The following is a 12171-nucleotide window of genomic DNA, read 5'->3' on the forward strand; positions in this document are numbered from 1 at the left end:
ATGCCTGATCTATACTAATAAAAGCCTAGATGGCCTTCACACCCTCATGTCATTACAAGATGGCCGCCCCCACATTGTCACAAGTTGGCCAGCAGGGGAGGGAAGTTGTGGGCGATGAGGTCAGCAGGGGAGGGCAGTTAGGGGGCCATCAGGCCAGCAGGGGAGGGAAGTTGGGGGTGACCAGGCTGGCAGGGGAGCGCATTTGGGGCGAGATCAGGCCAGCAGGGGAGGAGAGTTGGGGGCCATTGAGCCAGCAGGGGAGGGCAGTTGGGGGCCCTCAAGCCAGCAGGGGAGGGCAGTTGGGGGCGATCAGGCTGGCAGGGGAGGGCAATTGGGGGCGATCAGGCTGGCAGGGGAGCAGTGAGGCGTCAATCAGGCCAGCAGGGGAGTGGTTAGGGGCAATCAGGCAGGCAGGCAGGCGAGTGGTTAGGAGCAAGCAGTCCCTGATTGTGAGAGGGATGTCTGATTGCCAGTTTAGGATCTGGCCCAAACTGGCAGTCGGATATCCCCCAAGGGGTCCCTGATTGGAGAGGGTGCAGGCTGGGCTGAGGGACACCCCTCCAGTGCACAAATTGTGTGCACTGGGCCTCTAGTCTATATAATAAAAGCCTAAGTGACCATTATGGTCAAAAGACCAGAATGACTGGTCACTATGATGCGCAATGACCACCAGGGGGCAGACGCTCAACACAGGAGCTTCCCCCTAGTGGTCAGTGTGCTCACACAGGGGGAGCGCCACTTAGCCAGAAGCTGGGCTCACGGCTGGCAAGCGCAGAGGTGGTGGTGGGAGCCTCTCTCACCTCCACAGCAGCACTAAGGAGCAGCGAGCCAAGGAGCAGCGAGCTGAGCGGTAAGGAGCCTTCCACTAAGGAGCAGCAAGCCGAGCGGTAAGGAGTGAGCAGACGGGCAGTAAGGAGCGAGGGATCCCAGATTGTGAGAGGGATGTCCACCTGCCAGCTTAGGCCCGATCCCCCAAGGGGTCCCAGACTGCGAGAGGGCACAGGCCAGGCTGAGGGACCCGCCCCCCTGCACGAATTTCATGCACTGGGCCTCTAGTCTATATATATAAAAGCCTAAGTGACCAGACGACCAGACGACCGAATGACTGGCCAGTAGCTATGACACGCACTGACCACCAAGGGGCAGATACTCAATGCAGGAACTGCCCCTGGTGGTCAGTGTGCTCCCACAGTGGGAGCAGTGCTCAGCTGACAGGTGGGCACCAGACGCTGGGCTCATGGCTGGTGGCTAGCAAGTGCAGCTGCAGTGTTGTGAGCCTCTCCCGCTGACACTCCCCCTGTGTGCCCAAGCAGTGGCAGCAGCAGGCACAGTGGGGCCAGGATGAGTGGGAGCAGCACAGTGCCCAGCCAGGGCTTAGGCTCCTCCCCAGCCGCCTGCCGCTTCCCACACTACTTCGTGCTGTGCAGGATCGACGCAGACAGCGGGCTGGAGCCAGACCAGCTGGCAGGTAAGGCTGGGCTGTGACAGCGTGGAGGTCCACTGATCCCTGAAGGCCAGGTGAGGGACCCCACCAGTGCACAAATCCATGCACCAGGCCTCTAGTACTTTAATTTAAAAAATTGTCACAGAGTTTGCTGTTAGGTAAGTAGAAATAAAACCTATCTCTGGTTCTGTGGCTTGCCTGTTGGATGCCTGTAGTCAAACTTCCTAGTGCTGAGATTTAGTTTCCTCATTTTAGAAATGAAGATAGTAATGGTACCTACTTTTTATAGCACTGTTGTTAGGGTTAAATGAGTTAGTCTGCATACATAATAATATGGTAGAATGAAGCAAAATTGATGCTTTGCAACTTCTGAGACTAGGCCTTAAGAAGCCCTGTAGCCTTTCACTTTTGCCCTGTTGGAACACTTCTGCCAGGTTAAAAAGTCTGAGAAAATGTATAAATGAGGGGAGACTGCTTAGAGACAAATAGAGAGGCCCAGTGGATACATAGCACCTCTTCCGCAGGCATGTTAGTGAAGCCATCTTATACCCTTCAGCCCCAGGCCAGCTGCCAACTGAGTGGACAGAGGTGAGACCAGCAGAACTTTATAAGACTTCTAGTTAAGACGGCAGTTGTAGATACACACTGTGCTTGCCTGCCATGACCACATCAAACTTACAACTAAATTATAGAACAACCACCTGAAATCTAACTCAACAGAACTCCTATAACTAAGGATATAAAGAAACCACACAGAGACTGGTAGGAGGGACAGAGACGCAAAATGGGCTGGTCCCACACCCATGTGTGGTGGTTCAAAATCGGGAGAAATATGGACGTCGGCTACAGAGGTCCCCCTCGAGGAATGAGATGTTCCATCCCCACACTGAGCGCCCCAGCTCAGAGCACCAGTGCCAGGAAGAGGGGTCCCCACAACATATGGCTGTGAAAATCAGAGGTGATTCCATCCAGTGAGATGAAGGGCTGCTATAGACACAGGTGTCTTCTTAAAGGGCCCACACATGGACTCACTCACAAACACTGGCTCTAAACTCTAGCAAAGGAACAGCAGCTGGAAAAGTGCCAGGGACATATAGGTAGAAACTGAATTGTCTGGCTGTAGCACAAGAGCTGGAGATGCAGCTCTCTTGCATACAGAAGTGCTGGCAGGTGCCATTGTTCCTTTGCTGAGCCCTCCCCCCACAGAGCCTGCAGCTGGTGCCATATCTGAGTCTCCATCAAGTTGGCTAACACTATTTCCCCCACCCTGGAAATTTCCTGAGACCCCAACTCACCCAGCCCTTGAACTAGTCTGAACCTTTTTCATTGGCTGTTCCTCACAGGCAGCTGGCCTCAACCCACATTGCAGGCTTGCCTGAAATATCTCAAAGGTACACAAACTCCAAACAAGCAGCAGCTGACCTTGGCATGCCCCAAACACTAGTTGGAGCCAGCCTTAGTTCACAGCATAGCCTCTCCCAAGCACCTGCAAGTCCAGCACAGGTAGCTACTGCCTGCAGATCACTTTGGAGCTCCTACTTGGTGACTTGGGCCAGGCCCAGGCAGCGGCTGACATTGGCCTGCACTGGGAACCCTCCCAAGAGGCCCCAGAATTAACATGCCTGATGGCCAGCTTCATACCACACCAGAGCACAACCCAATTAGCTCCATAAATGGACTTGGTAGGCATCAGAGTCTCGCTAAAGTAAATCCCGCTCCATGGGGTCATCCCACATACAACAGCTCATCTTTTAGTCATGGCCAGGCCTAACAGCCAGTCAACCTGACAGTCAATGCCACCCACTGACGTGCCAACAGTAATCAAGGATCAAGTACAACAGAAGGACACATACAACTCACACAAGGTACACCCCTGAAACACCCACCTCAGGTAACCACAGAGTCTGTGCCACTAGGCCCCACACAACACCTATTATATAAGGTCACCTGCCAAGACTGGGAGATGTAGCAGATCTACCTAATACATAGAAACAAACACAAAGAGGGAACCAAAATGAGGAGGCAAAGAAACATGGACCAAATAAAACAACAGCACAAAACTCCAGAAAAACAACTAAACAAAATGGAGGCAAGCAATCTAACAGATACAGAATTCAAAACACTGATTATAAGGATGCTAAATGAACTTAGGAGAAGAATAGTTGAACTCAGTGAGAACTTACGCAAAGAAATAAAAACCATAAAAAGAACAGTAGGAAATGAGGAATACAATAACTGAAATGAAGAATACATAAAATGGGGAATCAATGCCTTTAGGTCACTTTTTACACCTTGACTCAGTCTGTTCCCACTATCCCGTTTGTATTCAGTGTCCTGTGCACATGCCTTGCAAGTAAAGGTACCATGAGTCTGAATTCCAGCACAGGAGTTAAATGAATTGCAGCAGTTATCATTGCTGCTGGGACAGCCACAATTTGTTATTTAGCTTATAAAAGATTGTATGTTAAAGATCATTACAACAAATCTATGGTTACTCTTCACATTCAGAAAGACAGCCCCAAGAATGCACATGATTTTGACATGGAGGATTTGGGACATAAAGCGGTGTACTGCCATTTTTTATGGTCCAAAAAGTTCCCATTCTCTGATGGAGCTCACTCACAACACAATGAAGAGACTGGAGACAATGTGGTACTTCTGATCATTAAGAAAAACAACTTAACAAAAGGAAGATAAACAATGCAATTTTTAAAATGGGTAATCCAATTTAAATAGACACTTCTTCAAAGAAGACATACAGATAGATGGCCAAGAAATACATGAAAAAATGTTCAAAGTCACTAATTATCAGAGAGATGCAAATTAAAATAATGAGGTATCACCTCACACCTGCCAGAATGGCTACCATCAATAAATAAGTGCTGGCAAGGATCTGGAGAAAAGGAAACCCCAGTATACTGCTAGTGGGAATGCAGAATGTTACTGTGGAAAGCAATATGGGGTTACTTCAAAAAATTAAAAATGAACTGCATTGTGACCATGTGATTCCACTTCTGGGAATATATCCTAAGCATCCCAAAACACCAATCAGAAAAAATGTATGTACTCCTTACAATAGCTAATATCTGGAAATAGCCCAAGTGCCCATCATTAGATGAATGGATAAAAAAGCTGTGGTACATTTACACCACGGAATACTATGTAGCAGTGAAAAAGAAGGATCTCTTAGCCTTTGAACATGGAGGGACCTGGAGAATATTACACTAATCGAAATAAGCCAGTCAGAGAAAGACAAGTAGCACATGATCTCAATCATATGTGGAATCTAATGAACAAAATAAACTGATGAACAAAATCGATCCAGAGACATAGAAGCATGGAACAGACTGTAAAACCTCAGAGGGAAGGTGGGGTGGGTGGGTTGGTGGGAAGAGATCAACCGAAGAGCTTGTATGCATATATGCATAACCCATGGACACAGACAATAGGGTGGTGAAGGCCTGGGATTGGGGGGGGGTAGGATGAGCTAGAAGTGGTCAATGGGGGAAAAAAGAGAACATATGTAATACTTTCAACAATAAAAAATTTTTAATTAAAAAAAATATCATCTTCCTAACCTATGCAATGGGCCCCTTTCCCTCCCAACACCTGCCTATCTCTCAGCTTTTATGCACCATATTGTCTCTCAACCCAAGACCCTCACCCCAACTTCTACCACCTTAGACTTGTCAAATCCTCAGGTACTCCCTAGTCCTTTCTAGAGTTAGGGATGAGCTAGTTTATTGACTTGGATGTAAACACTACTTTACAAATCTTTGTTGGATTGAGTGTTTGCCCTAGTTCTAAACTCCCTTCTATCAGCCAGAAAAAAAACCCACAATTTTATTAAATCCCACCAGCTTTTTGCAAAATTCTATAACAGCACTTTAAAAATACAGCATTTAAAGTGCAAATATTAGATTAGCACATATACAGAAGTGGATAGGAGTATAAAATGATTTGGATCATGGTACTCAGGAGCTCTAAGGAATGAAGAAACAAATCCCTGTTATGAATCACTTCTAATACCTCTAGATAGATTTGTGTCTGTAATATTCCATCTCTTACAGTTTGTTGTGTCCTCATAGAAACCTGCATTTAGCATGTTGACCTCAACAATGGAATACTGAATAAAGATCTGATAAGTGATTGGTTGCTGGTCCTTCAACAGAGAATAAAACCATTTTCTCATGAGCTTGTATTTAAGATACAAATCAAACAAGCTAGAGTGTTTTTCCTCAAAAAATGGGGATTATTCACTCTTTTATAAATAAAAATATAATATATATAGAATGTCATTTCATCAAGGAAATATTTTTTGATGTAAGGGTACATAGTCAAGAGAAATATATTGAAAGAAAACCCTAAGAAGATATTCCCCCGTCCAAGTTTGATACATTACTATCTTTAAAAAAAAGCTTATGAAATAAAATTGCTGTATGAATGAGACATTTTATGTCAAATTTCAACCAGTAGCCAAGAACATTTTCAATGCAATGTTAACAATTTGAAAAATATTGGAATAATTTTATAAATTAATATTGTAGCTTTGAAAAGCTAAACTCCATAATCATTTTTTCCTTTGGAAACACTCCATTCCATCTTTTTTTTAAGCACCTTATATGGAAATATGATATGGTGTTTCTGTTAACAGTGATAAATAGATTTATTAAATAATTAGCATGCAGATAGAGGAAAGCTATATGCCTTGCAGAAAATCTAAAATTATTACTGGGAGCAAAATGACATTCATATATTTTAAACAGTATCAGAAATTGCAGATGACAAGCACATTCATGATAAGGGCACGATTCAGTCATAGATTAGATATGGACATGGTGCTAGCATTTTAGTGTGAGAATAATTTTGGTAATAAAAATGTGAGCAAACCTATGAGGATTTAGAAAGGCCAGATAAGGCATAAAATATATTCTGGCTACAGCAAGGTAACAGAGTCAAACTAGGAAGAGGATTTAGAATTGTAGATTATTCATGACCTACGAAAAGACATAGTGACACACAGAAGACTCTTACTAATAAAAATGGAGATGATGATACCCCCCATTTACTAAATGACAGGAGGGTACCAAGTATTATATTAGACATATAAAAGGCCAAGTGCTCCTCTCTCTGCACTATGAAAGAAATATCAGAATGTCCCTGAAGATAGATCAAGCATAAGCCAGTGAGGTTTTTTTAAAAATATATTTTATTGATTTTTTTACAGAGAGGAAGGGAGAGGGATAGAGAGTCAGAAACATTGATGGGAGAGAAACATCTCCTATTGGGGATGTGCCCACAACCAAGGTACATGCCCTTGACCGGAATCAAACCTGGGACCTTTCAGTCCGCAGGCCGACGCTCTATCCACTGAGCCAAATAGGTTAGGGCGAGCCAGTGAGTTTTGTTTTAATAAAAGGAGTGGTTGGCAGAGACACTAGAAATTAATGACCAAATAAGTTAGTGACCAAATTTGCTCCTTTGCTATAACCACAGACAAACTCCATTTCTCTGTCAGAAAAAAAGAAAGAAAAGAAACCCTGGATATTTGGGATGACAGCCAAATTGTTCTTTAGGTATATTCACTTCAGAATAGCCAGGATGGAGGAAACATGAAAATATGACAATAAACTGAAGTTTTAGAGATGAATATGTTAATTACCTCAAAGTGTACTATAGGTAGTAAATCAAGAACTACATGGTTATTATTGTAATACTAGCATTCCCGTTGCAGGAAAAATCCTGCAATAGGGTTTCCTGCTGCACTCTACCCCACCCTGCCTGCTCTCCTCCCTTGTCCCACGCCCCGCGTTCTCCACCAGCCCCCCTGCTTTTCTAACTTCTCCGCCAGCCCGCTCTCCTTCCTTCTTCCCTGACCCCGCCTCGGCTCCTCCCTTCTCCCCCGGCCCGCCTTCTTTGCCAGCCCGCCTGCTTTTCCCTTCTCCCCCGGCCCCGCCTCCGCTCTTCCCTTCTCCCCCGGCCTGCCTTCTCTGCCAGCCCGCCTGCTTTTCTAACTTCTCTGCCAGCCCGCTCTCCTTCCTTCTTCCCCGGCCCCGCCTCCACTCTTCCCTTCTCCCCCGGCCCCGCCTCCACTCCTTCCTTCTCCCCCAGCCCCGCCTCCGCTCTTCCCTTCTCCCCCGGCCCCGCCTCCGCTCCTTCCTTCTCCCCCCAGCCCCGCCTCCGCTCTTCCCTTCTCCCCTGGCCCCGCCTCCGCTCCTTCCTTCTCCCCTGGCCCCGCCTCCGCTCCTCCCTTCTCCCCCAGCCCCGCCTCCGCTCCTCCCTTCTCCCCCAGCCCCGCCCCTTCTCCCCCAGCCCCGCCTGCTCAACTTCCTTCTCCCCCGGCTCCGCCTCCGCTCCTCCCTTCTCCTCCCCCCCCCCCCCCCGGCTTGCTTGCTTCTCTGAAGCGTTGCTCCCTTCTGCAGCTCTTGGCTTCTTTCTACGCTCTCGCGATATGCAAATTAGCCGCCATCTTTGTTGGGATAATTTGCATATTCGTCCTGATTGGCTGGTGGGCGTGGCTTGGCTGGTGGGCGTGGCTTGGGCGTAGCAAAGGTGCGGTCAATTTGCATATTTGTCTATTATTAGATTAGATGACTTTGTGACTTCCAACATGCTTTCAGAATCCTGCTCTGATTTGAGCCAGATGTTTTCACATATCTACTATTGCCTTTAATATTCAAAAGGTTAATCATTCCCAGGAGAAACCAATATTCCAAAAGTGTAAGTGACTTGCCTCTAGTCAGACAAGCTAGTAAGTAGGTGGATCTGGGGATCAAATTCAGGTGCGTTGATTCCTAGTCCAGAAACACAGCTATTGGAGCTCTGCAAGGTTCTTCTGTCTCTCTTCTCACTGAGAAGGTCCCCATTTGCTAAAAGTGGAATTCATCACATTTTAATATTCTACCCAGAATGTAGATTCTGGCTTGAAACAGCACTTTTTCATGTTCCTCTAACCAGTCATTACTCCCCATTTAATTAAAATTTTGCCCTCCTTCCAAATAGTCCAAATCCTTTTTAACCCTTTCTCACAAAAACAATCACCCAATAATGTTGATTGAAATTCTAGCTTGAAAATCCAGCATAATTTCATCCAATACAACAGACACACTCTAGTTGGCTTATGAGGTGATATGTAGCACCTAATGTTTCTTCTCTGAGGATTCAGAATTGCTTGAGGTAGAAACCAATGCAAAAAAAGAAATGCCTCTAAGGAAAGGAGATCCTTGACTTTATTGACCATATGCCATATTAAGTAAAACTCCAACTTTACTGATAAAAGCTGCTAATCATATCATTCCTTTCAGTAATTAAATGCATCTAATTCTTCAACTTACATTTTGGTATTGTGTGATTTTCCAAGTTCCATATTCCATGTTTGACTTACCATGAACTATTTGCTATATGAAAATAGAAAAAGGGGTAAATTATTATTTCAAGGCTTTTTGATATGCCTTTAAAGTTTAGAAATATGGTGATTAACGTAAAAGACAATTATCCTAATAATTGCAGAAATTATCAGGTATGGGGAAATGTATCTCCTAACCCTACTGAGAACAAGAGCCAGTAAAACTTCAGGATTTCCCTTGGTTGATCGGTTGGTCGACACTCAGAAATACCAACGTGGGAACGAGCAAATGACAAGTAGGCTGAAAGGGGAATTCTTTCTCAGTCTCCACTAAGACAAATTTGCTTATGTTAACAAATTAAATGTTTATAATAAATCCGAATCATTGGCCCCTCCTCCTCCTCTTTGGTATTCATACAAAACAACTCAATAAATGACAGCATAGAAAAATAAAATGTAAATATATGCATAGCTTTATCAGATCTTCTGGGAAAAGTAAGAAAAAGAATAAAAGATAAAAAAGAGAAAATAAGTCTGAATGGTGTCTTGTGGTGAAAGCTACAAAACTTGTATAAAAACATTTAGTATGAAAAACACTAAATGTTTCCTTGTACTCAAAGTGAAAGTTCTGGCTTCTGTCTCCACAGTGAGTCAATTAGGTTTTACTCACCTCCCAGGTTTCTAACTGTGCTTCTAACCCCAGGTGACCCTCTTCCAAAGGTGTGCCTGTGGCAAAAGAGGCTGAGTAATACTGTAAAAGGAACATTCACCATGAGAAAAGCAACCAGCAACACAATTTACCAACCATTTAACCACATTATAATGATGGAGCAGAGCCTACAGACAATTGGTATTCACAAGTGATACTGTAGTATATCTTAGAAATAAGCTGGAGGGGATAACATAAAATTTGAAACAACAAGAGTAGAACTCAAAAATACTCTTGTTACAAGTGGATTTCAGAGAAGAAAAAGATCAGCGCATACCAGCCTTTTCAAGAAAGACCACGTGAGGAACAAGACTACTTAGTTGCATTTAACTGGGAAAAGAATAACAGTATCCATATCTTGAGCATTTATTCTGTCAGACACTGGGTTAGGTATATTATATACTTAATCTCACTGACTTCTTACATAGGGAAGGTTCTATCACCTCCATGTCACAAACCAGAAAACAGAGGCTCAGGAAGATTAAGAGACTTTCCGAAGATTAGACTGCTTAGAACAGTCTTCAGGAGAATGTCATATTAAGGAATTACAAGGTTTTACATAACTGGCGCCTACTTGCCTCTGCAGCCTCATTTCACACCACTCACCTGCTCATTCAACACATTCAAATATAAATGAACCAATCTCTTTAGTTGCAGGGTGTTCATATTTTGAGTTTCTTCTGCTTATATAAATCTGCCTTCTTTGCCTGCAAAACTTCTATGCATCTTGCAGGTTTTTTAAAAAGTGACTTCTTTAAAGAGGCATTCTTTGACTACTGATCTAAATCAGGTTCCTGATTAGACTGACATATATTATTCATAGCATTTATCATTATTTATAGCTAAATAATTACACACATGTTGTATTAGTCAGAGTTCCCCAGTCAAGCAGCCTGAAAATTCAGGTAAGAGTTCATATTGTAATGTGGCTGGCATGGCTCAGTGGTTGAGTGTCGACCTATGAACCAGAAGGTCACGGTTTGATTCCCAATCAGGGTACATGCCCGGGTTCTGGGCTCCTTCCCCATTGTGGGGCATGCAGGAGTCAGCCGATCTATAATTTTCTCTCATCATTGATGTTTCTATCTCTCTCCCTCTCCCTTCCTCTCTGAAATCAATAAAAACATATTTATTAAAGTATAGTTGACATACAATATTATATTAGTTTCAGCTGTGCAACATAGTGACTTAACATTTATATACCTTACAATGTGATCACCACAATAAGTCTAGTAACCATCTATGACCATATAAAATTATTGTTATGATTTTTTCAACTTCTGATGCCATCTTTGTATTCTAATTTTGTATGATTCCTATTATATGTATTTTTGGTATCTCCTGTATACCTGGAGTAGTTTTGTTACAATTCTTGTAATAAAACACAATATTATTTTATTATTTTATTTTTCAGTTATAGTTTACATACAATGTTATCTTGTATTAGTTTCAGGTATACAGCATAGTGGATACACAATCATATACTTTAAAAAGTGTTCCCCCTGATATTTCCAGTACCCACCTGGCACCATACATAGGTATTAGAATATTATTGACTATATTCACTATGCTGTACATTACATCCCTGTGACTATTTTGTAACTACCAATTTGTAATCCCTTTACCTTTCTCAACCTATCTCCCAATCCCCTCCCCTATGGCAACTGTGAGTCTCTTTCTGTTCTGTTTGTTCATTTATATTGTTCTTTAGATTCCACATAAAAGTGAAATCATAGGGTATTTGTCTTTCTCTGATTGATTTATGTCACTTAGCATAATACCTTCTAGGTCCATCCATGCTGTTGCAGATGGCAAGATTTCATTCTTTTTTATGGCTCAGTAACATTCAATTTTATACATGTACGACTGCTTTTTAATCCACTTATCTACTGATGGGCACTTGGGTTGCTTCCATATCTTGGCTATCATAAATAATGCTGCAATGTATATAAGGGTGCATATATTCTTTCAAATTAATAAAACACCATTTTTATAAACATGCGTAAACATATCCCACCAAAGAATAAAGTGTCTCTCTTGTTTCCCAAATGTTGTAGGAAAATTTCATCTTATTTTTATAGATTCCGTAATTATATCCTCTCAAATTAAGAAATAATATTAACTTTGGATTGCTGGATGAAGTGCTTCAAATATACAAGATCAGGAAGTCTACAGTGTAGCCTTACTTTTCATGAGGAGACTCCAAATTAGGTGGAAACAATTAAATATCATTAAGCCTAATGAGAAGATGAGGAATGAAGCAAAAAGAGCAGTACAGCCAACATGTGGCCTTCCTGATTCACATTTGCTATGAATATCACCAGAATGTCATCACCAGTTTTACTCCTCAACTTATGATATTCTAGCAAGATCATTATTAGTTGCCCATTAATATATGGTTCCCATTATATAGTGAGTTTGGAGAAGAGGCCAGTCTTGTCCATATATAACTGAGATGAAATATAAGCTCCAAGAAGCTTATTCACAGACTAACTACTTCAAGTCCAGAGTCACACAGCAAGTCCACTATACTGACAATCAAGGTGACATCCTAATGAACAATTTGGGCATTCCAAATAGTTAACATAATCTTCCAACCAAAGAAAAGACATATTGCATTTAATATTAGAGCAAGTAAAATTAACAGTAGCTTAAACACTGAGAGTGGTATAA

This window comes from Cnephaeus nilssonii (assembly GCF_951640355.1).
Source record: "Cnephaeus nilssonii genome assembly, chromosome: X".
Taxonomy (NCBI): Eukaryota; Metazoa; Chordata; class Mammalia; order Chiroptera; family Vespertilionidae; genus Cnephaeus; species Cnephaeus nilssonii.